The sequence below is a fragment of the Chiloscyllium plagiosum genome, unplaced genomic scaffold, assembly GCF_037043375.1.
Source record: "Chiloscyllium plagiosum isolate Xiang-an unplaced genomic scaffold, Cpla_swu_hap1 HiC_scaffold_8, whole genome shotgun sequence".
NCBI classification, from domain to species: domain Eukaryota; kingdom Metazoa; phylum Chordata; class Chondrichthyes; order Orectolobiformes; family Hemiscylliidae; genus Chiloscyllium; species Chiloscyllium plagiosum.
In genome coordinates this window covers 117,378,843-117,401,863 of record NW_028270146.1, presented here as the reverse complement: position 1 = coordinate 117,401,863, position 23,021 = coordinate 117,378,843, and the positions used below count along the sequence as shown (strand labels likewise).

General features: G+C 45.0%; 1 long non-coding RNA gene across 1 annotated transcript; it reads left to right on the top strand.

Annotated features, from left to right (window-relative positions):
- The first annotated feature begins 56 nt into the window (after nt 1–56).
- Nucleotides 57–19,895, top strand: LOC148149534 (uncharacterized). The gene is made up of 3 exons (XR_015757802.1): nt 57–155; nt 5,603–5,728; nt 19,002–19,895. It is a non-coding gene; the product is annotated as an uncharacterized LOC148149534 (long non-coding RNA).
- The last annotated feature ends 3,126 nt before the right edge of the window (nt 19,896–23,021 follow it).

Sequence of the window (23,021 nt, the reverse complement as noted above, 5' to 3'; positions counted from 1 at the left end):
TCATATTGCACTCCCTGAAACATCAACTGTGTATTTCTCCTTCCACATAAACCAGTGATCAATACCAAAGCCTTGTTGCCTGGGGAGAGGGTGATGTTTGACTTCCTTGTACAGCTGCAGTTTGTATGGTGAAGGTGCTCCCACAACGTGGTTGGGTAAGAGACATTACAGATTATTCACTCAGCGATATCGAAGAGCAGAAGATATCTGTACAAATCATCATGGTTTTAATTTCACAAAAATATTATTGAGAACTTTTGACATAAGGCTACAGATGGAAAATATTGTGTCCAGTGACCGAAACCATTGCCAAATACGCAGTTTTTCAAGAATGCCTTAAAGGAAGAAGGTAGATCTTAGAGGGTTAGAGTGGGGATTCCAGACCATGTTCCCTTGGAGTCTATAGAAACAGTCACACAGGTGAACTCAAAAATAAACACATCATTGAGAGTCTGAACTAAAATGAATTATTGAGATATGAAAGGGTGTGTGGTGCAGGGAGATAGGAATGCTTACAGCCAGGAATAAAAACAATGGTGCAAAAGTAAATTGTTGTTGCTTATAAATGGGAGTCTTTTGATTGATCAGCAAGTTTTGGTACAAGTGAGCACTTCGGCAGTAGAGTTTTCAATATTCTTGAGATTATCGGGAGGGTGAATGTGGGATGCTGGCCAGGAGTGGCTTTAGATAATGAAATCTAGATTTAACAAAAGGAATGAATGAGAGTTTCAGCAAATGAGCTGAGACTGTGGTGAGGTCAGGTGATATCACTGAAGTCGAAATAGTGGTCTTGGAGGGGGTCTGGCCTGTCATCCTCGCCTCATGTAGCTGTTTGTCAGTTTGTGAATCAAGTCTGTAACAAGCTCAGGAACTGAGTGGCCCTGGCAGAACCCAAACTGGGCATCGCTGAGCAGGTTACTGCTGAGCAGCTGCGTGACAGCACTGTTGATGACACCTTCCATCACTTCACTGCTGAGCGAGTGTCGACTGATGGAGGGGAATTGGCTGAGTTGGATCTGCCCTGTGTTTTTGTGTTGGAACATCCCTGAGCAATGTTCCACAAAGTCGGTAGGTGCCAGTGCTGGAGCAGTACTTGCCTTGGCGGGCAGCAGGTTCTGGAGCACAGCCAACAGTATTATTGCCAGAATATTGGCAGGGCCCCTAGCCTTTATACTATTTATCCGTTTCTTGATCTGATTTGAAATGAGTTTTCAACCAAGTCGATTCATATCTGTGATGTCAGGGACCAATGGAATAGGCTCATCCACTTGGCACTGCTGGCTGAAACTCGCTGCTAATGCTGTCCTCTTATCTGTTGCATGAATGTGTGAGACCCCTCCATCAGTAAGGCTGGGGATATCTGTGATACTTCCTCCAGTGAGTTGTTTAATTGTCCATCACTATTCTTGACTAGGTGTGGCACAACTGCAGAACTCTGATCTAATCCATTGGTTATGGGATCACTTAGTTCTATTTGGTGTTGCTTGTGCTGTTTGGCATGCAGGTTTGGTAGCTGCACCAGGTTGGCACCTCATTTTTAGGTATGCCTGGTACTGCTGGCATGCCCTCCTACATTCACCATTGAACCAGGGTTGATTCCCCTGGCTTGATGTTAATGGTTGAGTGGGGGATATCAGGCCATGAGATTTCAGATTGGACTGAAGTACAGTTCTGCTGCTGTTGGCCCACAGTGAGGAAGTTGCAGGGTCAAGAGGGCTGATTGTGTGGTTGGTTTTGCTCGTGCATTGGTAGATATAATGTGATCCATCCAGTTTCATTCCTTTGTTGAGACTGTGCAGTGATTAATACAATGAGTGACTTGATGGGCCACTGTCGGGTTTCTTTCCCTCAAGGACATTGTCAATGGCAGAAAAACATCCCCAATGGTTCCATGGCAAACAGTAGATTCTTCATTCCAGTTATTTTTTTCTTGACTTCAGAGCCACCCTCAACCAATTTGGGATTCAAACCTGAACTTCAGTTATATATTTTAATATTCTTGATAAATGATAAATACGACAGGTTTGTCCACTTATTTTTAGAATCACTATCACAGGTTGTGTTTATTGTTTTGGAAATAAATAAATGTCCATTATCCTGCCTCCTCCATCCTCCCCTCCAACAACAAGAGTGAGGAGCACATGGAGTTTCTCTGTCAATAACATTGAGACAATCCGATCAGCTGCCTCTGCTTCTTCGCTCCCTCTCCACTAGCCCATCGGGCCAAACTGCCTCACAAGGGTGCTCCTCATTTTAGTCCTAAACTTGCATTTCCTAGAGTCTCTTGTCAAGCTTTATTAGAGGTCATCTTGAACATTTACCCTAGTGTAGCTAAATCATGGACATTCCAAATCTCTGTCTCATCCTCCTGCTTGTCACCGCCCTCCCCACCCTTGCAATTCACAGATATTGTCCCATGATCTGTCTGTCTGTCTTTTCTCGTTATGTCCTTCTCTCCCATTTTGCTAAAACCTCATATTTGACCTCACCATCATTGGAAAATCCTGCTCCATCTCCACTCTCCCTTTCCTTTCTGAATTCATTGTATTTGGTGTCCCTCCAGGATCTATCCTTGGTCCGTCCTGTTTCTGACCTACATACTGCCAGGAGGTAACATCGCCCAAAAGCACTGTGTTAGGTTTCACATGTACACTGACAATGTCCAGCTCTCCCTCCCCATCATCCGTCTCCATTACTCCACTATTACTCAGTTATCAAACTGCTTACCACGCATCGATTAGCTGCAATTCACTCCAATGAAACACTGTAATTGTTAAACCCATTGCCTTCAGTTGCTATTCCAAATTCATTTCCCTTACTGCTGTGTCCCTCCCTCTCACTGGGAAGTGTCTGAGGCAGAACTACATTCTTCACAATATTGCTTTCATATCTGACCCCAAGGTGACCTTCTGATCGGACATCTACACAATCAGAAACCACGAATTCCAATCTCTAAAACGTTGCTTGTCTCCTTCTCACCCCAGCTCCATTGCTACTGAAACCCTAACCTGTGTCGGTGTTGCCTTTAACTTGACAAATCTGAAACAGAACCCTTGATTCCGCGACTGACCCACAATCTGGTTCAAGACTCACCCGTAATGGGACACACCCTCTCCATATTTACCCTGTCAAACCTCGACAGAATCCTGTATTTTTCAAAGAGATCACCTCTCATTCTTCCAAAGTCCAGTGAGTAGATTCCCAACTTATTCAGCCTTTGCTTACAGGATAATCCCTTCAAAACAGTGATCATCCCAATGGATCTTCTCTGAAATGCCTCCAATAAACTGCTCTATTTTATTAACTAAAGCGACCAAATCTGTTCATGTTACTCCAGATGTGGTCTCACTCGCCATTTGTTTAGTTGTCCTAAGGTATATACTCCAAACTCTTATTTGGCAAACTCTTTGAAATAAGGGACAGCATTCCATTCCCCTTCCTGATCCAATGTTGTAATTGTGTGCTAGCTTTCTGTGTTTCCTGCTCATTTTCCCCCAGTCCCTTTGTGGTGCAGCTTTCTACAGTTTATCCCAAGTTATACTCTATTTGCTAACTTGTTGCCCACGTTTCCTGTGACTATCTCTCTGTAAGATGTTTATAATCCTTTTGGAACTTTCCTGTTATGCCTTTTCTCTGAGATTTCCCCCCTCATTATTCGAAACATGTACTGTGAGCACTGGGCAGTGGGAAGCATGCGCAGTTGCTATCTTTCAGGGATACTCTGTTTCATGACTGGGAGGAGCTTGCTGCCCATTGGTCAGAATGGAGACATCTTGCCCATCGAGCTGCATGAGCCTTTCACACCCCAAGTCTTATTGAGGAGGCACAGCGGCAGAACGGAAGGAAAGAAAAGGAAGCAAATCCTGCTCTCCATATCTCACTGAATCTTGGGACATTCTGTCCCATGTTCAGTCACATGAAGTCCCAAGGTGGAAACTCATAGAAACCCACATAGATTTGCCCTTGAAGTGCCTGCTAACCTCCACCAGGGGTAATGTGTACAGTCATCCTGGGCCAGGAGGAGGGGATTGTATGAGTTTCAAACTCGAACTGACAGTGACGGATTTTATAAACTTGTATTACAGGCAGATATTCAGATGGTAATCTCAGTCATTGTAACGCCAAACTCTGACAGAATTACTCCATTCATCAGGACCTGGATATTCATATTGTGTGAGAGTATTGTGTTCCAGATCAATCCCATTTGCTGCAGAAAAGTTCTCCTTTGAATCAAACCATCCTCTCAATAGATCTTCCCAAATCTTCAACATGTGTCCTGTAATCCTTGTGTAATGAGCTGATGGGTGTAAGGTTTATTATTATAACGTGTAACTTTTGTAAACCGCTCTGTCACAGCTCCCCGAATTTCCTTTGCTACAAGGAGAACAATCTCAGTTTTTCCAAACTGCTGATTCCCCAATGTCTGTTTGCTCTCTATAAGGTACACATCAGGGTTGTGTTGGAACATTCTCCACTTGCCTGCATCAGTGCACTCCCCCCCCCCGCCCCCCCCCCCCCTCCCCCCCCCCCCCCCCCCCCCCTCCCAATAATATTAAAGAAAGTGAACATCCTCAGGATAAAGCACTGTGCCCGAGTGGTTTCCCATCCACCACCTTCAGCATTCCCTTTCCCCACCCTCAAGGCACAGTGGCATCACTGTGTAAAAGATCAAGTCAGTATTGTCCATCCGACATAGGACTGCTCTCTCATTAGAGAGAGATGTCTGGTAGTGGTTAACCTGAATATTACCACAGCTCAAGCAAGGGGAGAGGTTGAAAAGGAGAGTCCATTAATTGTGGATGGTTATTCTTGATATGTATTAGCAACACACATTGCACATGAACAATTAATGTTAAAAAAGCCCCACAAATTCTGCAACTAAAATCCCCCATTCCTTGATCCATCCTGGTTCGCACAGACCCAGCTGCTCTGAACCCTGTGGGTGATAGCATAGAGCAACAGTTGCACTAAACCTCACTGTCTGGAAGAGAGTGAGAGACAGAAATCTCGATGGCATTTACAATCTATTTAGGAACACACTTGCAAGGCCAAGGCTGACAGGTCTATGGGCTCTGTGCTGGAAAATGGGATTAAAATAGTTAGCTGGGAGATTTCTTTACAGCAGAAACCCAATGGACCACAAAACCGTTTTCTGTCATGTAGACCACAGACGCATAATATAGGAATATGACAAGCCACAATAGAAACCAGGTCAGAGAAGGTGATATTAGAATAGATGATACGTGATTGATTAATGTTTTTTGGAGGAAAATGTGACAGAGGTTAAGCGGGACATTGTGGAGCTCTGGGTGCAGGAATCTGAAGTAAAAATGGGTTATCCTGAAGGCTGGAATTAAAGAAAGGCACATCACAGAGATTTGTGAGGGCGGACATGATTAAAGATAGAGAGGGTGTTGAGACTGGAGGAGATTAGAGATTGGAGGATGTTGCAGAGATTGAGATGTTTTTGATGCAGAGATAGTGATAGTTCTGAGGCTAGAGAGGAATTATTGAGATAAGGATGAGTTGTTAGCTTTCCCAACACTACCTCTTTACTGATAAATGATTGTTTCTCTGTCCTCATCTGCCATTGCCTCCATAGGCCTGTGACAATGAGAGTACACAGACAGTATATTCCTGTTAAGGCCAAGGCTGGGAGGCATCGAGAATGCTGCATGACCTGCGAAATTGAGGCTCTGGTCAAGAAAATGAAGGAAGGATATGGCAGGTACAGACCACTGTGTGAATCCCTAGAGGACTATAAGGGCAGTAGGAATATACTCGCGGGAAACCAGGAGGCAAAAAAGGGGACATGAGATAGCTTTGGGAAATAGGTTTAAGGAGAATCCAAAGAGATTCTACAAATACACTAAAGACAAAAGAATAACTAGGCAGAGAATAGCGACCCTTAAAGATCAACAAGACTGTCTATGGAACAGCAGGAGGTGGGAGAGATTCTGTTAGTATTTCATGTCAGTTTTTACTGAAAGGGGATATGGATGTTAGAGAAGTTGGAAAAATAAATAGTGATAACTTGGCAAGTGTACATATTACAGAGGAGGAGGTACTGGATGTCTTAAAATGCATAAAGGTGGATAAATCCCTGGAATCTGATCAGGTGTATCCCAGAGCTTTGTGGGTAATTAGGGAAGCTTTTGCTGGGCCCCTCACTGCAATATTTGTATCATCGATCACCACAGGTGAGGTGCTGGAAGACTGGTGCCATTATTTGAGAAAGGTGGTAAGGAAAAGCCAGGGAACTATAGACCAGTGAGCCTGAAGTCAGTGGAAGAGAAGTTGTTGGAAGGGATTCTCAGGGACAGGATTTACATGTCATTGGAAAAGCAAGAAATGATGAGGGAGAGTCAGCATGGCTTTGTGCACTGAAATCATTAACTTGGACTTGAGAAAGACACAAGGTTTCACATAACACATTGGTTAGCAGGTTCAACACCATAGAATTCTGGCGGAACTAGCTGTTTCGATACGGAATTGGCTGGAAGGTCAAAGAGTCATAGATGGACAGCACAGAAACAGAGACCCGTCAGTCCAACCAGTACATGCTCATCAGATATCCCAATGCAATCTAGTCCCACCTGTCAGCACCCGGCCCATATCCTTCGTATTCATATACACATGAAGATGCCTTTTAAATGTTGCAATCGTAATGGCCTCCAACACTTCCTCTGGCAGCTCATTCCATACACGTACCACCCCACTATCTCTGCATCAAAAACATCTCAATCTCTGTGTGAAAACGTTGTCTCTCAAGTCTCTTTAAAGTCTTTCCCCTCGTACCATAAACCTATGCCCTCTAGTGCTGGGATCTTCCACGACAGGGAAAATACTTTGTCTATTTATCCTATCCATACACCTCATGTTTTTATATACATAGATAAGATCACCTCTCAGCCTCTGACGCTGCAGGGAAAACAGCCCCAGTCTATTCAACCTCTATTCAACCCCCAGCCTAGCTCAAATCCTCCAACCCTGGCAACGTTCTTGTAAATCTTTTCTGAACCCTTTCAAGTGTCACAACATCCTTCCAATAGGAGGGAGATCAGATTTGTACGCAGCGTTCCAAAAGTGGCCTAACCAATGTCCTATACAGCTGCAACATGATCTCATAACTCCTGTACTCAATGCTTTGTCCGATAAAGGAAAGCATACCACATGCCGCTTTCACTATCCTATCTACCTGCACTCCAAGGTTTCTTTGTTCAGTAACACTCCTCAGGACCTTACCATTAAGTGTATAAGTCCTGCTAAGATTTGCTTTCCCAAAATGCCACTCCTCAGCTCATTCACCCATCTGATCAAGATCCCATTGTACTCTGAGGTAATCTTTTTCACTGTCCACTACACCTCCAGTTTTGGTGTCATCTCACTAACTATACCTCCTATGTTCACATCCAAGTCATTGATATAAATGACGAAAGGTAGTGGATCCAGCAGTGATCATTGTAACACTCCACTAGTCACAGGTCTCCAGTCTGAAAAGCAACCCTCCATCACCACCCTCTGTCTTCTGCCTTTGAGCCAGTTCTGTATCCAAATGGTTAGTTCTCCCTGTATTCCATGAGCTCTAACCTTGCTGAGCAGTCAGTGTCATAGTGGAGGGTGCTTTTTGGACTGGAAGCCTGTGATGAGCAATATGCTGTCAGGCTGGGTGCTGTGTCCACTGCTTTTTGCCAATTATATAAATGATTTCTATGTGAATAGAGGAGCTATGGTGAGTAAGTTTACAATAGACACCAAAATTGGAGGTGCAATGGACAGCAAAGTTACCTGAGAGTACAATGAGACTCCGATCAAATGGGCTGAGGAGTGGCAGATGAAGTTTAATTTCAATATATGTGAGTTTCTGCATTTTGGAAAAGCAAATTAGGGTGGGACGTATACACTTAATGGGACTGTCCTGGGGAGTGTTACTGAACAAAGACACCTTGGAGTGCAGTTTCATTGTTCCTTGAAAGTGGAATCATAGGTAGACAGGGTAGTGGAGAAAGTGTTTGGTGTACTTGCCTTTATTGGTCTGTGCATTGAGTACAGGAGTTGTGACGACATTTTGCGGCTGTACAGGACATTCATTCAACCACTTCTGGAATTCTGCTTTCAGTCCTGGTCTCCCTGCTATTGGAATGATATTGTGAAACTTGAAAGGATTCAGAAAAGATGCTAAGATGTTGCCAGGGTTGAGGGATTGAGCTATAGGGAGAGGCTGAATAGACTGAGGCTGTTTTCACTGGAGAATCGGATGCTGAGAGGTGACCATAGAGGTTGATAAAATCGTTAGGGGCATGGATAGGATAAACAGCCAGGGTCTTATTCCTGTTTAGGTGAGTCCAAAACTAGAAAGCACAGGCGTGAGGGAAAAGATTGAAAAGGATTATTAGGTGCAAAGTTTCAAGCTGAACGTGGTATGTGTATGGAATAAGCTGCCAGAGAAAGTGTGGAGGCTGGTACAGTTACAACATTTAAAAGGCATCTCATTGGATATGTGATTGGGAAAGGTTTAGAAGACTATGGGCCAAGTGCTGGCATACGGGACGAGATTCATTTAGGATATCTGGTCGGCATGGACAAGTTGGACTGAAGGGTCTGTTTCTGTGCTGTACATCTCTATGGCACTAATAAATTAAAATTAAGATAGGTTTCTCTTTTATGGAGCGTTAGCAGAAGGTCAGACAATTCTCCTTGGAGCTGAGAAGGTTAAGCAGTGATTTCGACCAGGAGTTGATTTGTTTCCAGGGTATTTCATTTACAGAGAGACAGAGTGAGAAATTTTTAACGTCACAATTTTTAGTAACTATTTTCAGGTAACTGGCAAATAATGCAAAGAAAAATGTGAAGATTATTTCACTCACTAAGTTCTGAGCATCTGGGACAGTTTGAAAGACAGCTGGATGCAGATTCAGTAGTTATTGTCAAAACAAATTTGAAATTTAACATTTTTAAGGAAGGATTTGGAGGGCTATGTCCAAATGGGAGGTAAGTTGGGACTGACTGGCAACATCTCCAGTGGGAGAGAGTACAGCCCCAATGGGCGGAATATCCCCCAGCCCCTGTGCTCTGTGATACTGAGCCATTCACTGTGAATGATGAAGCTCATCACAGGGCAGAGCTGTAGAGATGTACAGCATGAAAATAAACCCTTTGGTTAAACTGGTCCATGCTGACCAGATATCCCAACCTAATCTAGACCCATTTTCCAACACTTGGCACATATATCTCTGCACCCTTCCTATTCATATACCCATCCTGATGCCAAATGGTATAATTGTACCAACATCCTTCACTTCCTGACAGAAGATTCCATATACGCACCAACCTCAGTGGGGAAAAAAAATTGCCCCTCAAATCCATTTTAAATTCTTCCCCTCTCATTTTAAACCCATGCCCTCTCATTCTGGACTCCCCCACCCCAGGGAAACGACCTTGTCTATTTCTCCTACCCATACCCCTCATGATTTTATAAACCTCTGAGGTCACCCCTCAGCCTTTGATGCACCTGGGAGGATCCCACCATTCCGGTCACAATGGGGCCTGGCTGATTGACCAATAGGAGAGTTGGCGTGGTCCTCCAGCCAATGGGAGTGAATGAGGGGTGGGTTCAGCAGGCCAACACATGATCATCAGCTTTGCAGGCGCAGTGTCACTGTGAGGGAGGACTCAGTGAGTGTGAAGGGAGTGGGAGAGACAGCAGAGACTGGGAGAGAGATGGAGTTAGTGTGGACTGGGAGGGTTGATAAACACTGTTTCAGTCTGCTGGACCTGAATTAGATACTCCGAGTAAATTAGAACCAAAAGAACTGCGGATGCTGTAAATCACACACAACAACCAGAAGGTACTGGAAAAGCTCAGCAGATCTGGCAGCATCTGTGAAGAGAAATCGGTTCGCATTTTCGATCCAGTGACGCTTCTTCAGGAACTGATGTTGCTGAGAAAAAAATGTCGGTTTTAAGCAGAAGGTAGGGGTTAAGGAGTAAATGATAGGTGGGGATAGAGTCCAAAGAGAGAGATAAGAGCAGTTGGACAAAGGAGTGGATAATGATCTGAGGGGGAGGGTGAATAGCTGTTTATGGGGACTGTTAGTAGCTAACCATAGGTAATGTGTAATGGAAGGCTACATAATTGGAAGGCTACGTAATAACAAGGCCTGGTATGTGGGGTAGGGGGCAAAGACACTAGGACGTGGGAGAGTTCAGGACCTAAAATTATTGAATTTGATGTTAAAGCCAGAGGATTGCAGGGTCCCCGAGTGGGAGATGAGGTGTTGTTATTCCAGCTTATGTTAAAGTGTGGCGCTGGAAAAGCACAGCAGGTCAGGCAGCATCCAAGGAGCAGGAGAATTGACGTATTGGGCATGTCAGCACTTCATCAGAAATGTGGGTGGTGGAATACGGCTGAGAGATAAATAGGGAGGGGTGTTCGGGGTTGGGTGAAGGGAGCTAGGGAGGCAATAGGTAGTTGTAGATGGGGGTAGTGGTGAGAGGGTGGAATGGATAATTGGAAAGGAAGATGGACAGGTGGGACTGTTCAAAAGGGTTGTGCCGAGTTGGAGGGTTGAATCTGAGATAAGGTGGGGGAGGGGAGATAAGGAAACCTTGATGCCGTGTGGTTGAAAGTTCCCAAGGTTTTCTTCCTCCAGGTGTCGGGTGGCTCGGATTTTGTGGTGGAGGACTTGCATGTCCTTGGCAGCGTGGTGGCGGGGGGTGGGGGTGAGGGGCGGGTAGCTGAAGTGGTCGGCCACAGGGCGATGGGGTTGGTTGGTGCATGTGTCCCAGAAATGTTCCCTGAAATATTCCACAATTTGGCGTCCTGAGAGCAAAGGACACAATCGGTGAGGTGTTTGGGTGGGCAGGGAAATCTATGCCTGGATGTGGGAGGATCCTGTGGTGCCTTGGATGGAGGTGAGAGGAAGGTGTGGGCACAGGTTTTCCACCTCTTGCAGTGACAAGCGAAGGTGCCTGGAGTGGAGGATGGGTTGGTGGGGAGCGTGATCTAACGTGGAAGTCACAGAGGGTATGGTCTCTGTGGAATGCTGAAAGGGGTGGGGAGGGAAATATGTCTCAGGTGGTTGGATCTGATGGTGCAAATAGCAGAGGATGATGCGTTGTATCTGGGTGGAAGGTGAGGATGGTGGGATTCCATCTTTGTTGCATTTAGAGGGGTGGGTTCAAGGGCAGTGGTGTGGGAAGTAGAGGAGATACACTGGAGGGCATTGTTGACCACGTGTGAGGGGAAATTGCAGTCCTTGAAATAGGAAGCCATTTGGTATGTTCTGAAGTGTTCTTCCAGCTTGCATCAAGCTTCACTGGAACACCGCAGTAAGCATGAGACAGAGATGTTGGACAGGGAACAGTCTTGTGTGTTAAAGAGCAGGCAACTGGAAGCTCAGGGTCTTTTTTGCGGCACAATGTAGATCATCAGACACCATTTCCACCATCGTCACTGAGATGCTAGAAGGTTCCTGTCTCCTCCATTAACAGCTTTCCAACTCCACTCCAGGCATTTCCAAATGTTCCTGTCTCTCTTTGGGCTCTGTCTCCACCTATTAGTTACTCTTTAACCCCTATCTCCTGCAGTCCAAAGATGTGTAGGTCAACTGAATTAGCCCAGCTAAACTTCCCGTAGTGTTCAGGGATGTGCATTAGTCTGGGGAAATGGAGAGTAATAGGATAGGGGAATGGGTCTGGGTGGGATTAACTTCGGAGAGTGGGTGTGGAATTGTTGTGCCGAAGGGCCTGTTTCCTGAAGTGATTCTAATTTTCCCAGCTGTCATCGGTTCTGAGGACGGGGCATTGGACCCATGATGACCCTTGGTGTGTGCAGGAGGCGGAAAGGGGAGAGTGGCAGCAGAAACCGGATGAAATGTATCAGTGTAGACTGGGAGGGTTTAGTTACACTCTGTGCAGGTCGTTAGTCTGAATTAGAAACTCTTGGTCCCACATTTGCAGCAAAGGGGAAGATGGCTTGGGCTTCAGGCAGTGAGAGGACCTGGGTTATGGCTGCCATCTTTACTTGGGGTAAGGTACCGCAAGGAGCATGCACGTGTCCTCTTCCTGGGTGGGGGCGGGGTGATTTGAAGAGGAGCATTTACACATCAAACACATACCAAGAGAAGTGTTTGCCTTCACTATTCATCTTGCACTGACTATGAGCTTTGTTTTGTGAATTCATTTTATAGGATATTAATTGAGAATAATTGAGACTGGGATGTCAAAAAACAAGTTTCTATAGTTAGCAGAGTCATCAGGATCTGAATATCATTGGCATTAAACTGTGGAACGAGAAAGGTTTGTCTGTTCTGTCTGTGGGAAATTATCTTCAATATTTTTGTCAAGCCAAAAGCAGAAAGATGTTCAAGTCCATGGTTGGATCACCCTTGGGGTATGTGTTTAATTCTTGGCCCTGTAGCTGTGGAAGGAGGTATTGGCCTGGGAGAGAGCACAGATTTATCCAAATTACACCTCATCTTTTTGCAGGATCTGTCAGATTTAGTCACAATCATCCACTTTATAATGTTAATCTGTAAACTCCCTACTTCCAATTCTCTGCAAATTTCTCATTGAAATTCCTTGTGGACTCAAATTCCAGCACCATTTCAGGTGGAACATTCCAGATTCTGACAACTGTCTATTCATTCAGAAACTGCTGAAGTCCATTTTAACTCTGGGGTTACAAAGGGCTGAATTGAAAAATGCAATGCTGGTCCTGAGCTCCCATTGAGGTGCATTGGAACAGTACAGGAGGCTGAGGGAAGTGTAGGTGTGAGCAGACAATGAAAATGGCAGGGCTGCACTAAGAGTGCTGCTTGGCTCAATGAGAGTGTTTTAGAGTTGGGTGTAAATAGTGAGGTGAGACATGGAGAAGGTGAACTAAAACTGAGTTTCAGCTTCAGGCCTTTCAGAAGTTCACAGTCCCAATGGGAATAGCCAATTTGTCAGTAATACCTGCGGAGTATTTAAGTTTTTAAAGTATGAAATATCAGCTTAAGTAATTTTTTTTAATTATAATGGACATGTTTAAAGTGAAGGAAGGTTGCTAACTCATTTAAATTCTCTTAATGGGAGTAACTAGATGAATGTAGAGAGATGTTGTGACAGGGCACCTCAGACCCGTGGTGTGGTCCTCTTGTACAATGTGGGAAATAAGAGCAGCTTCCAGTGTCCCTGACGGCTATGTGTGCAGGAAGGGTTCCCATCTGCAGTTACTGGGAAACTGCTTTTCAGAGTTGGAGTTGTGAGTAGACTCACTGTGGAGCACCTGCGATACTGAGAATGTTATGGACAGCACGTTTAGTGAGTCCGTCACACTGCAGGCGAGAGTTACACAGGCAGAAAGGGAATGGGTGACCATCAGATCAAGTAAAAGGCTCAGGAAGGGAGTGCAGGAGTCCCCAGTGGTCATCCCCTTCTCAAACAGATACTGTATACTGCCTGGGACTCTGTAAGGGTGGGAATGGGTGGGGTGGCTTCTCGGGAAATCAGCAACAGCCAGGTTCATGACACCACACAGAGCTCTGCTGCACAGAGCGGGAGGAAAGAGAGGAAACACGGCTATAGTGACAGGGGATTCAATGCTCAGGGTTAGGGCGGGCACTGCTGTGGCCACAGACATGAATCCAGGATGGTACGTTACCTCCTGGAGCTAGGATCCGCGATATCATGGAGCCGCTGCAGGACATTCTGGAGCTGGAGGGTAAAGTCAGTGGTTGTGGAACACATAGATACCAATGACATTGCTAAACAAAGGGATGAGGGCCTGAAAGCTGGATATAGGGAGATCAGGGATGCATTAAAATGTAGCTCCTGAAATGCAATAACGCGAGACTTGCACCCAGTGCTATGTGCTAGTGAGAGCATGAATAAGAGGGCAGATCAGCTGGATATGTGGCTGGAGAAAAGGTGTACCAAAGAAGGCCTTAGATTCTTCAGGCACTGGGACTGTTTCTGGGTGGGACCTGTACCAGCCTGAGCGGTTACACCTGGGCAGAGCTGGGAGAAATCCCATTGGTGAGGTTGTAACTAGTCTGGCAGGGGGATGGGAATTAAAGTGTAGGCTTAGATGGGTCAGATTCAGGTCAGGGAATGGGAGGTAGAATATGAGTGATGTAGCCAGCAGCTCAGAAAGCCAAAGGAAATGAGGATTAAACGAAGATTGAGTCCCTGTTCATCCATCAGTCCTGACATCCCAGGAATCAGAGTCAACAAAATATGGAGTTGTACATTTCTCTGTCTCCACGTGCTTCAGCAAAATGGTGGAAATCTGTAATAAAACCAAAACGTGCTGGAGATCCTCAGCAGGTCTGGCAGCATCTGAAATGGTGACAGATGCAGGAAACACTGCAGCCTTGAAGAAGTCACACCAAGCACTATAATATCAGTTACACGCTGAGTGCCAGGACGTGGGACTAGAGTAAATAGGAGCTTGATAATCAGCATGAATACGATGGGGTTGGAAAGTTGATGTTTCGGGTCAGGACTATTCATTGGGACTGACAAAGGGTCCTGACCAAATCATCAACCTTTCTGCTCCTCTGATATTGCCTGACCTGCTGCGCTTTTTCAGATCCACATTGTATAGACCCTGACTTCCAGGATCTGCAACCCTCAACTATCTTCACATCCCAGGAGTCAGGCTGATGACCCACCTTTACTCTCTCTCAATAACCTGGATAGCTCCCCTTGGGAAAGGGGAACAAAGGTACACACAGTACTCCAGATGTGGTCTCACCAAGACCCTTCCAGAAAGGGATCCCTGCTCCTGTACTCGAATCCTCACTAGGAAGGTCACACATCATTTACATTCTCCACTGCTTCCCACTCCTGTCTGCTTCTGAGAAGAAGGAATATTGGAGAAATACGGAATAAAATGGGGTCACAGTCTCTGGTATAAAACTGTTGAATACAATGCCTCCATATTCTCCATTCTGGTCATCAAGCACACATGCCTGGTGTGATCATTGAAACACTTCTTCAAGGCTGCAGTGTTTCCTGCCTCTGTCACCATTTCAGATGCTGACGGACCTGCTGAGGATCTCCAGCACTTTGTTTTCTCTGGTGTAGAATACTGAAAGGGGGGATTAGTAGTTGAGAAATTCAAATTGAACTTCATGTTACTGGATCCGTGCCGATCTGAATATCATTGGCCTTTCCACCCGGATGGAAAGGTGTGCATTCTGTCTGTGGGCGAATATTTCAAATGTCAGTGTGGCTGGAAAAAAGTACTGAGACAGCGAAGTCCATGTTAGCGTGGGGACTGTGGAGAGAGATTTCATTGGTTTTTGAAAGTCTAAAAAATCATGGCACATTTCCCAGGAACAGTTAAGCCACAGATTGGTTTTGTATGAGGGCAATTTACCATGAAACCAGAAAGACAAAAGGATTCCTGCATCATGGAAGAAGCTGTGAAAATGGGATTGTTGTAATGGAGTGAATTATCGATCATGGATTGTAATCCATTGGCGTTGTCACGTCGGTTCCAGCACCGTGGGGAAACACGGGAAATGTGATGAGTGCAGTGTAGGTTTCAGTTATTAAACTGGAAAGGTGCAGAAGAAATTTACAAGGATAATGCCAGGTCTCGGGGGTCTGAGTTACAGGGAGAGGTTGGACAAGTGAGGACCTTTTTGTTTAGAGCAGTGGAAACTGAGGGGGAATATTTTACAGAAGTGTATAAGATCATGAGAGGCATGGGTAAGGTGAATGCACTCAGTCTTTTTCCCAGGGAACTGGAGGGCATCAGTTTATGATTAGAGGAGAAAGAATAAAAGGGAAGCTGAGGGGTAAATGTTTTACACAGAGGGTGGTATGTATATGGAATGAGCTGCCAGTGTAAGTGGTTGAGGTGGGTACATTAACAACATGTAAAAGGCATTTGGACAAATACATGGATAGCAAAGGGTCAGAAGCAGATGGGCCCAGTGCAGGGAAATGGGTTTAGCGTGGATGGGCATTCTGGTTCGTATGGGCCAGTTTGGGCCAAAGGGCCTGTCTCTGCTGTAGGATTCTACAACTCGTAAGTGTATTTGCTATTTCTCCCAATAAGTCTGTTGGTATCCTGGCATGCATTCCATCAGGGCAATGAGACTTGTGTACATTTAGCTCCATTAACTTGCCCAGCTCTAACACTTTCGTGATAATGATTGTTTCTTGGTCCTCACCTTCCTCAGTCTCCTTTTCAATTACTGGCATGTTCTTCGTATCCACCACTGTGAAGACTGACTGCTGTGTAATCATATTCTTCAACCCTGCTGGAGAAGAATAACTAGGCACAGAACTCTGAGAGGTCTTCTTTGAGTCTTTATTATTGAGACATGGCAGTTACCTGGATAGTGTACATGTAAAACGCCTTCAGGCAGCATCAGGTAACTCCCCGCCTGTCTGGTGTATGCTCCCATTCTTATACCTTTTGTGGTTTGTGACTTTGAATACAGACGGTCTCTCAATGTTATCTCCATGGCAACAGCAGTTCAAAAGTCTAGTTCAGTTCAGCACTTTGTGGTTAAACCACACACTCCTCCCCCCACACCCCCGTGGCTCCCTCAAGTATCTGACAGGCGCTTCAGTTTCAGTGGGGCTTTCTATCGGGATTCTGATGTGGAGGAGCCGGGGTTGGGGTGGGGTGGACAAAGTTGAAAACCACACATCACCAGGTTATAGTCCAACAGATTTATTTGGCAGTGCAAGCTTTTGGGGTGTGCTGTGATTTTTAACTTGATCAGGATTGTCCCTATGGTAACAGTTAAGTGCTTCAACAATTACAGAGGCCATATGTTCCCCAAACAATAGGTTTCCCTCTAGCAGGGTAAACTGCTATTCTGTCCCTGGGGATAGCTACTCGTCACTTTTTATCCCCAATTCCATCATGCTTTCTGTTGATCTTTGAAGTTTTTCCAATCTCCGAATTTCTCCTTGGTCTTTGCCAATTTGTATGCCTTCTATTTCAATTTGATAGACTACTTTATTTCCTTAGCAACCCATGGCAGATTGCTCCTTTTCCTACAGTCCTTCCTTTTCACTGATATATACTTTTGCTGAGAAATTTGAAAAATTGCTTTGATATTCCTCCACTGTCAACTGTCCCACAGTAAAGTCTTTGCTTCCAGTCTGCATTAGCCAACTCCTGCCTCATCCTATTGTAGTCTCCTTTGTTTAAGCACAGTATCTTGGGATTGGATTTAATCTTCCTGCTTTCCATCTGTGTTCTAAATTCAACCAGACTTATCACAAGTCTTTTTATCAGATTGGATGGGAGGCAATGTTTCCTGGGTGTTTTGGGCTTCATTGTCAGAGACCTTGGCTTTGTAATAAAATATAAGATAGATATTCACAACAGAGTATTCTGGACACTGTGAATGTCCTACACATTCTAGAACCATAAATCACTGTCTCCCCTCAGTTTAAAACTGCAAAATCATTATCTCCTGCACGCTTCCTCACTATCTAAGTTTGGAACGCTAATCCACCTAACTATCCTGCATTTTCCAGAAATCTCCTTTGGTGAAGTTGGTGATTTTTGGATTCAGCTTTCCAGTTATTACCGTAAGAAGATAATCACTGGGCACAGGAGAGGCAATGCAGCCCTTCGAACCAGCTCCACCATTTAATACCATGATGACTGAGCTCACCTCGGTCTCAGCTGGATTTTCCCACCTGCTGTCTCTCACCCTTCAACTCATTGCAAATTAAACATCTGTATCTCTTCATTAAATTTGTTCATTGTCCTGGCATCCACTGCATTTTGAGTAGGAAATTCCACAGATTCAGAACACGTTGAGATAGGTACATTCTTCTTCATGAGAATAGAATAGAGTCTCTATAATGCAGAAACAGGGTATTCATCCATCGATTCCACACCAACCCTATAATGAGCATCCCATTCAGACCTTCCCATTCCCTGTAACCCTGCATTTCCTGTTGCTAATTACCTAACTGGCTCATGCATGGACCCTGTGGGCAATTTGGCATAACCAATCCACCTAACCTGCACATCTTTGGACTGTGGGAGGAAACTGGAGCACCGAACAAAACCATGCAGACATGGGGAGAATGTGTAAACTCCACACAGTTGCCTAACACTGGAATCAAACCCGGGTCCCTGACGCTGAGAGGCAGCAGTGCTAGCCACTGAGCCACCTCTCCTTAAAGTCTGCTGCCCATTATTAACCTCCCCACCCTGAAATTGGCTAAATGTATATTCCTTACGTCAGAAATCGGGGTGTCTAAGCGGATGTCTCAGTAAATCCCAGTGACAGCCCACATGTCCTGTGTGTCTGAATAGATATCCTATACACAACACCCTCCAGCCCACACTTTATTTCACTTTCCAGGGACAGGTCTCCAGGGGCTTCATGGGGACTACAACTCCCACAATCCCTGAGGCAGGGACCACACGTGTGTGGGAAAACCCAGCACTGTACATGTACAGAATGTGGGAGGGTTTTGGAGCATGTTCTTTGGGGTAGCTAGCGGAAAGCATTTCACACTGTGATTGGCTGGAGAAGGGACGCATCTGCTTGTAGTATTGATCTGTTAGGGGGGTCAAAGTGTCACTATGCCCAGATGGGACCAAGTTCCATTCGCAACTTGTCATAACACTGGGAATTGACTAATGGGAAACAAGGAAGGATCTGACCCATTCTCCCAGACTGAAGGTTCCTCTTCTGTCCAGGATCTGCCACCTCCCTTTCTGTTTCCTTTTGTTTCATTCTGCTGTTACATTATTGACTTGCAGCAACTGAAGGGAAATGAAGTGAACCCAGAAAGGGTGCAGAGTCTAACCAGGGATGGGAAGTGGTGGAATGGATCTGTTTATCAGTAACATTCATGAGAATGTGGAGGGTGTACATTGGGGGTAGCAGAGTCAGAATGATGGGAGAGAGTAAGTGGGCTGGAGGGTTACAGTTTTGGGGGAAGAAAGGGGAAAAAGATTTTCCAGAGAAACGAGAATTGTCTGCTCTGAATTTCTAATCTGTACATATTCCTTTATACAGGGTGCTAGATGGTGAAGATTTGCAGACTGAAATCTCAACATCATGTGCCGATCGTGATAAAGTTAACCAGCATTTGAAGAACCAAAGATGGAGAATCACTCGGCCAAAATCCTGCAACACTCTCCCTCCCAGCATTGTCGGTCTCTCTGCACCAAATGGACTGTGAATGGTACAAGACAGCAGCTCACTACCATCTTCTCAAGGGTAACGAGAGATGGGGAATAAATGCTGGCTGAGCCAGTGATGCCCATATCCTGGAAACGGTTTCTATCTCAAGTTGCTGAAACCCAACTGATGTTACTGCAGGATGAAGAGGGACGCTGAGTGCATCCTCCAGGAGGCAGCACCATCACATTAACCCTGCCTACACCCACACAGTAACACAGCAACGTCACTGGAACAAAAGGCAGTGAAACCAAAGGAGGACTTAGATATAGTTCTTTGAGGTAAAGTCATGAAAGGGGATTGGAACACAGCAGGAACAGGAGACTGAGCTGGATGATCAGCTGTTACCCCTTGAATAGTGGAGCAGGATTGAAAGGCCGAATGGCCTCCTGCTGCCATCTCCCAGGTATGTATATAGTCATGGAGCCCGGGTAGGAAGAAGTAGGCAGGGCAGGGATTCTCCAGGAGATTGCACCTCCACATCAGTTTTCAGTGAGGGACGGTTTGATGGATTTTATTTAACATTTGTCTTTAACACAAGGTTTGTGAATTTGGTTTTAAAGTATTGTAACTATTTATTCCACAATAAATAAAACTAAAAGAAAAGAAATGAAACTATCTGAATATAACAGTTTTTAAAAATTTCAAACGCCCTGTAAAACAAAATCCTGTCTATTCCTGGACACAATCACTTTCCAGTTACTCAAACTCCAGGGAAATATTCCCTCCCTGTCTGAACCATTGGTTTGATTTAACTGTTTTTCAGTTCTCCTTCTGTGACCTGTGAAGTGTACTTTTTCCCCCCATTTCTCCAACCCAGAAGTGTTATCTCACTTCTGGGTAGGAGAAGCTGAGCAACCTTCCCACGTTCATCATTACGCCATTTTGGGTTTTGTTAATATATAATCACCAGCAGTAAATCACCCATGTAACCAATTGAATATTTACAAACAAAGCCCATTACAGGCAAAGCAAACCATTACAAATGACAGAGTGGGAAGGGACCAAATCAAAGTAGAGTTAGGGGTGAGGGGGCAGCAGTGGAGATAAAGCACTGTATCCCCTGCGATGCCCACCTCTATCTAAAGGCATCGAGAGCATTGATACATACCACATGCTCCTTCTCCAAGGACACCCTGCTTTATCCTCAATCATAGAATAGCCTTTATCCTCAATCATAGAATAGAATCCCAACAGTGTGGCATGAGAGAATTGGCCCATCAAACCCCACCAACTATCCAAAGAGCATCCCACCTGGAGCACTCCATCCCTGTAACACTGCATTTCCCATGGCTGATCCACCGAGTCTGCACAATCCTGGAACTGTGGACAATTTCGCACAACTGATCCACCTAACCCACAAATATTTGAACTGGAACACCTGGAGGGTGCACCTGGAAACCGGAGCACCTGGAGGGGGCCCACACAATCATAGGGGAATGTGCAAACTCCACACTGGCTGTTGACCAAGGCTGGACTCCAATTTAAATCAAAACAGATGATCCCTGCTCATTGTCAGATTGCTGTTTATTGGAGACTTATTGCCCAGAGAGGCATCCTGAGATTCAGCAAGAGACAATATAAATTCAGTCAACTCCAGCCGAGTTAATGTGATTAACAACAACATCAATACTCCAACAGTGCCATCAGACCTCGTACCTACTCTATCATTTACGATTTTTAACCCATGGGAAGTTTGTTACCAGCTTCGATGACAGCCATAATGCTCTGACCACTTTGACGGAGTCAGTGCAAGTCAGTTCTAATAGTTATCAATAGATTGAATCTAACCAGGATGCCCCACAACAGGAAGTGCTCTGACACTCAATGCCCGGTAGTCAAGGTCATTTTCCTAAAACCACTCACGTCTGGCAATACCATTGAAGATATTTTATACAGTAACCTTTCAGTCTCAATTGTCAGTTCCAGTCCATGAAGCAGCCAGTAACATGCACCAGTGAATTGAATTCTAACAGCAGCATTGCCCTGGCAGGAGAGATTGTAGATTAGATTACTTACAGTGTGGAAACAGGCCCTTCGGCCCAACAAGTCCACACCGCCCCGCCGAAGCGTCACCCACCCATACACATCTACCCCTTACCTAACACTACGGGCAATTTAGCATGGCCAATTCACCTGACCCTGCACATCTTTGGACTGTGGGAGGAAACCGGAGCACCCGGAGGAAACCCACGCAGACACGAGGAGAATGTGCAAACTCCGCACAGTCAGTTGCCTGACACGGGAATTGAACCCGGGTCTCTGGCGCTGTGAGGCAGCAGTGCTAACCACTGTGCCACCGTGCCACCAGCTTGAAGCTGTCTTCTCTGGAGTATCTAAACATGAAACACTTCAAATGAACAAAAGTCTTCAAGAGCTCGAGAGGACACATACAGGAAGGATGTGCTCCTAGGCTGGTGTGCCTGGAATAAAATAAGCACTAACTACGGTATCTTTACCCAGCATTCCCTTTAGCTGCATAAATGTTTAAGATTTATTTGCTGCTCTAATTCCACACTCTTGATCACTCCCATTTTTAACTGCTGTAAAGTTGATGACTATGCAAATGTATAAAATTTAATTTAATCCATCCCAAAACCCCTCTGTACCTGTGTCTCACTTGTGTTCACCGAGAACTCATTCAATCTGACCTCTTTACAAATCCTGCCCTGATATTTCCTTAGATGGCTCAGAATGAAATATTCACAGAATTGTTACTTTGCAAAAAGAGGCTGATTGACTCATCAGCTATCCAAAGGATCACCTCACCGAATGCCAATCTTCTCCCTTTACCCCATAAACCTTCCCATTCGTCCTCTTCCAATAACACCGGCGAGTTCACAACGATCCACAGCGATTGGATCTGTTTTGTTTGTTCATGGGATCATGGCATCACTTGCCGGGGCAGCATTTGTCATCCATTCTAACTGCCCAAGAGATCATTCAGAGTCAACCCCATTACTCAGGGTCTGGATTCACACGTAGGCTCGACCAGGTCAGAATTAACAGTTTCCCAGACCCAATGACATGAAGAGTTGATTTCTGGCCTATTATCTTATTTCTGAAATGATGATGAATAATCTTTGCAGTAGTTGAATAATAATAATAATATTGAACAATAATAGTTGAATTAAAAGTGAAAGACCAAAATGTGTTTTATTCTGATTGAGCACGTCCTCCTGTTTTCTCAGTTGTTATTGACAATCTCATTCCCCTCGCACCAGAACCTGTTCCAGAGAGTGTTACAGAAAAGGCAGAATGGTCGGCTGCAGCTGGTCACCTGACCGGTCACTGGACCCAAAGATTCACTCTCCACAGATGCTGCCAGATCTGCTGACTTTTTCCAGCAATTTCTGTTTTTGTTCCTGATTTCCCAGCATTTTCAGATGTTTCGTTTTTGAATATTGATCTTGTCTGTTGCAGAGGAGTTTATTGGTGAGTTTGGAGAGTTTTGAAAATTGCAAGTTAGGCCACAAATCAGCCACGATCTATTGAATGGCAGAGCAGGGTTGAAGGGCTGAATGGTCTCCTCCTGTTCCACTGAAAGTTGTCCATCTGCAGCTTGTGGCAACATTTCTCCTCACTGTTCACTTCACCTCCATGTCTAACACACTGTTACTGACTGAACAAACCTCCTGTGTTTGAACTAAACCTGCGCATGTTCAGTGGCTCCCTCTCCTGCCACCCGTATGTAACTCTCATCATGGAATGCTGTCTCGTGTTACTGCAGGAATGCCCACAAGGACTAATCCTGGAGTCTGTATCCCCTGGGATTCAAAATCCCCATTTATTTCCTTCTTCCTCTTTCATTCTGGCTATTGAACTCTCGGTTTCAATCCATTCTCCTGTCATGCT